Source organism: Seriola lalandi, unplaced genomic scaffold (genome assembly GCF_002814215.2).
Source record: "Seriola lalandi dorsalis isolate HSWRI2012SDOR001 ecotype SW California unplaced genomic scaffold, Sedor1 jcf7180002054961, whole genome shotgun sequence".
Lineage (NCBI taxonomy): Eukaryota > Metazoa > Chordata > Actinopteri > Carangiformes > Carangidae > Seriola > Seriola lalandi.
In genome coordinates this window covers 794,344-799,237 of record NW_019525512.1, presented here as the reverse complement: position 1 = coordinate 799,237, position 4,894 = coordinate 794,344, and the positions used below count along the sequence as shown (strand labels likewise).

Below are 4,894 nucleotides of genomic sequence, written 5' to 3'. Positions count from 1 at the left end.
TCGAGGAGGAGGGAAGAGAGATAGATCAGTGAGCGAGAGAGAGAGAGAGAGAGAGAGAGAGTGTCATAAAATGCAAATGCAGCCTGCGTCCGCTTTTACAAATTAAATGTCAGGACATAAAATATTGTCAGTTTCATTTTGCCGCCAGAAGGATGACAAATCCATATTCTCCCTTAAATAAAACTCTTATTGCGGCGGAGGGGGTAATCATGGCAGAACAAAGCGCCGTGATTAACGATAGCAATTTATTGTATCTGGCGGCCCGGCGAGGCAGCGGTGAGGGAGAGGAGCAGAGAGACATCATGGTTATCATAATTCATATCGTAAATAACGGGGCCCAGCCAATCACAAGGAGCCGCCGATGTCATCCCAAATAACCTTTGATAACAATTACCATAGAAGGCAGTACAAACCCCGAAGTCACAATGTTATCTTATCCCTATTCTCTGCTTGTAGAATACAACACTATTACCATATAGATTAGACTATTTATAATGGTGCGTGTCATTCCGGGTGCAGCTTTAAGTCGTCACCGCGTATGTGTTGGAGGTGTAAGCGTGGCGAGGTTGTGTGTGTGTGTGTGTGTGGAGGTGAGTGGAGGGAGGGAGCGGGCGGGCGAGCGAGCGAGTGCGTGGGTGGGGTAGGTAGGACCTGTCGCTGGGAGGAGATTATAGCCCCGTCTTTATGAGGGGCTGAATTGCCCTCTCTCAGTATCACACGGCAGCACATTGCCAAGGCGGCCGGCGTTCACAATGGACGTGGTGGGAGAGGAGTCGGGCGACGACGACGGCGACGACGATGTGTGTATGTGCGGTCAGGGAGGTGTCAGGTGGGGTGGGGTGGAGAAGTGAGGAAGGGAAAACTAGAGGAGGAGATATTAGCAGGGAAGCGTTGATAAGTGTTGAAGATTAGCGTGGGCGTATCTTGTCCCAGATGTTGTTCCTCCTCGTTTTATCTGCTGATAGAAAATTTCTGATGGAGAGCGGAGATATAATGTGGATGCACGGCTTCCCACCTACACACACACACACACACACACACACCTCCCACCCACAGTCGCCGCTTCCCGCCCATGAGAAACCTTCACTCACCTGTTTTAACATCAATAAAGTGTTGTGCTCATTTTGAGACATTAGTGTAATTATTAAAAAGGAAATGAACATGCGTCTGCAGCACGTCGGACGCAGTCAGAGATGGATTTGGGTTCATAAATCTGCTAAATTAAAGGCCCCTCGTGCAATTTTTGACCATTAGCGGCTCGATAAAACAATGTTAAATGAGCGGGACCTCGTTTCAGCGGCGTGGCCCGCGACAAAGACGGAGAAGACAAAGACAGCAAAGGTTCAAAATGACTTTTTCTTCTTCATAAAACACTGGAAGAAAAACTCCACGACGGAGCTTTTGTTAGAGACACGAGACGCGACGAGGCCGCTGCTCTTCAAACAGGTTTATCTTCTTCAGCGATGAAATAAAGTCGTTTAGTTGATTGACACAGAAGTCGGTGATCGGTTAATCGTTCCGTCTTCTCGAATGTTAGGATGAGCTACGGGTTGAATTGCATTCAGTGTCGCACTCCGAGCGGACGACCGCGTTGCCCTCCGCCACGAGGACGCCGACTGAGCGAGCGCTCCTCCCAGCGGACTCCGAGTGAACTACAGAGACGTACAACAACAACGTGTTCATCAGCACGGACGTATAGATGAGGCCTTAGATTTGAAAATGTTACTTGGGACTCTGGGAAACTACTTTTTGATATTTAACGGCCTAAACATTTAATCAATTACTCAAACGTTAAATGATTATTAAAATAATCATTAAGGGAAAGTACCATAGATACTGTGTAAGAAGTTACCAGGTGTCGTGGACAAACAGTGGACTACACATCAGAATAATATTAACGTAACAGATCCGACATCATGTACGGACTAATACTAAAGGTATTGGATATATATTGATTAAGCAGATACACAGTATCTAACTATAGAGACTACATACAGTCATTCTACATCTACTATATATTTCTATATTTCTGCCTGTGTTCGGTGCGTCTTGTGCGTCCTCTTGTCAATTCAACCTGAAATAGTAAGGACTGAAACGGGGGGGGGGGAACAAAAATAGCTTCAAAGGACACTCGAGTCTTTTACTAGAAGGAGGAGGAGGAGGAGGAGGAGGAGGAGGATGAGGAGGGGAGAGGACGAGCACAAGGACGAGATAAAACAGAGCAGGAGTGAGGAGGAAGAGAAGGGACCAAAGCAAGGACAAGGTGAAGGAGGAGGAGGAAGATATTGCATTCTTATGCTCAACTTCAGAGAGGAGAAATTCACACTTGCGTGTCCCCTCGGCGGCGGTAAAAAAAAAACCTCCCCGTCCAATCCCGGGCCTCTCTTCCTGACGAGACGGCTCCAGATCAAGAAACATGCAACGGCGAGACAGCACCTACAAGCCTGAGGTAGATTAGGAGAAGATAGAAAAGAGAAAGAAAAAGAAGAGAAAGTAATATTTTTTTAAAGTCATGCTCAAGAGCGGGAACGAGAGGAAGACCTCTGAGGACAGAAAGTGATGTTAAATCTCTAGTCAGTGGTAAAATATTTGTAGTTTTTGGCATGGAAGTCCCTGTGTGGGCTCGTGAACAGTTAATCTCTCTTGACAGGATCTTCATTTGAATAAAGATCCTGTCAGCGCTCTGTGCTTTCGCTTGCTTAAGAGGAAGACCTACAGTAGCTTCTGCGAGAACTCAAATTGCTTTGACAAATCATGGCTGATGGGAGAACGGCGCCTTCCTACCTGTGCATAGCTAAAACACGCGCCATGGCGACACCTCAGTGGAACTTCAAAATCTGAAGGAATCTGGGGAGGAAAGAGGCAGAAACACATCTCAGGAGATATTAGAGAAGCTTAAAATGCAAGATTGTGCTGGTAATAAAAAAAAAAATGCTGTCTTCTTTAGTTTTTATTTTATTTTAGAGCTTTTCCTCAATCGGTCTGATGTAGAAAGCAGCTGTGACACAAACGCTGTCTTGTATAAATAAAAATAATAATCCATCAATCTCTGTTGTCACGATAATGAAACATCAAGTTTTCAGACGTGTTCAAGTATAAAATCTACACAGCGGCTTTAAAAAAAGAAAAAAGATTTACAGTTGCTGCAACTTTTGCATAATTTATGTATCGTGATTTTTTTCCCTCTTATTTCCTGGTATTTAATAAATCACATTCAGTTTATAGTCATGTGATCGGAACAGCTGTTTCATCGTACAGGAGAGATGGCTGTGCTGGAAACAAGGTGGCTTGTAGTGTCACCACAGGATAGTTTACCAGTAAAAGTTTAGTTTAATTCCAATGAGATGATATTATATTGAACCAAAATCAACAGATCGAGTGATGGAGAGTGATGGGTTTATTTTTTCTTTCTTTCTTTTAATCCGTACCAAACGCCATGACAAGCTCCAATCCGCATTTTTATCCCTTAACTTTAAAGTCAGCTTCATAAATGTTGCCTGGAGATCGTCCTCAGTAGAAAAACTACATTGTGCCAATAATTAAAGGTCCCATTGTATGAACTCAGATGTGCATGTGTAGTGTGATTATAGATCAGGTCTAGCTTCTATATTAATACTGTGAAAGTATCAAAGCCTCAGTCCACAGAGAAATGCACACAGCCTGTATTCAGAAACTGAGCCTTAAAACCAGCCGTCAGGACTTCTGGAACTTTGTGATGTCACAACAAAGCAGTCACCAAGCCCCGCCCACCTGGACCCACCATCCAAACCTTGCAGGATTTGGTTTCTCTGAGTGTTTTTACCTTTTGTTACCAGAGCTCCAAAGAGAAGCCTGAGAGAGGAGATGTAAAACTACACTGAGATGGTTTTTGCTTCTTAAAACCACAAATATATCTTCTTATGGATCAACACTTCAAAATAAAACACAGAAGAAGAAGAAAATATGGAGCTTTAAAATTTTTTGGATAGCGCCGAGAAACCAAACAGTTGAAGACTTTCAGTTTTTTTTTTTTTGTAGTTTTTTTTTAAGATAATGATTGTGCCTTGTATTAACTTTTATTTTTAGGGTGTACAGTACAAACAAGCTTGGTAATTATTAGACACTTTGAATCAGATTTAGGAGATTTATGTGTAAAATTTGTCCTGGAAATCAATCAGTTGCATGCAGCTGAGCACAGTCTGTGTAACACCAGATGATGCTGAAGTTGAAATCCCACTGCCGCTCTTTTCTCTCTCTCTCTCTCTCTCGGCTCATTTTTCTTCTTTTCCCCTCAACATTTCTCATCTCCTCTCCTAGATGGAATTCACAAAGTGATTTTCTCCTCGTTCCTCTAAATCTCTTGATCACTTTAATTTTTTGCTAGGCTGCTTCATCGGTGTCCTGGGAAAGAGAAAAGAGGAGGAAGGGGGCAGGAGGAAGGGAAAAAGCCGACGGGCAAGAGACTGCAAACGAGTCGAGAGAGAGGGAAAGAGAGAGGGAGAATAGTATAGAGTTAAGGCTTTATCAGTGAGTGCCCTGAGGTATGTGGGGACGCTGCTGAATCCAGAGAGATTAGGGGAAAAATGCAGCACATGGCAGTAAGGGGCTTACGCCACAGCTTGTATTAGTTCAGGTGAAAAGAGTATTGCTTTTACATAAAACTGGACAAATCCAGCCACAATGCATTTCCCGTTGGACCACAATGGGGTCCTCTATCTGTGGACCTCACCTCCTGTCCCCTGGGTTCCCCAAAGCTCCTCTATCTAAACAGGAGTAGAGACTGAGGGAAGGAGGAGGAGAAAACACAGATGGACAGGGGGAGGGAGGAGAAGATATGGCGTCGCACCAAACTTCATTTTCGGAGTTTAGCGGGAAGCTGGAGATGGCAAGGGGCGTAATTTCCACAGGGGATGGG

General features: G+C 44.1%; 1 long non-coding RNA gene across 2 annotated transcripts in view; it reads right to left on the bottom strand.

The window, feature by feature from the left end:
- Positions 1 to 4,017: 4,017 nt before the first annotated feature.
- LOC147817425 (uncharacterized) overlaps positions 4,018 to 4,894 on the bottom strand; it is a 25,290-nt gene continuing 24,413 nt past the window's right edge. For both annotated transcript variants that reach the window (XR_015436381.1, XR_015436382.1), the window contains exon 3: positions 4,018 to 4,442. This is a non-coding gene — a long non-coding RNA (uncharacterized LOC147817425). The remainder of the gene's footprint in view (positions 4,443 to 4,894) is intronic.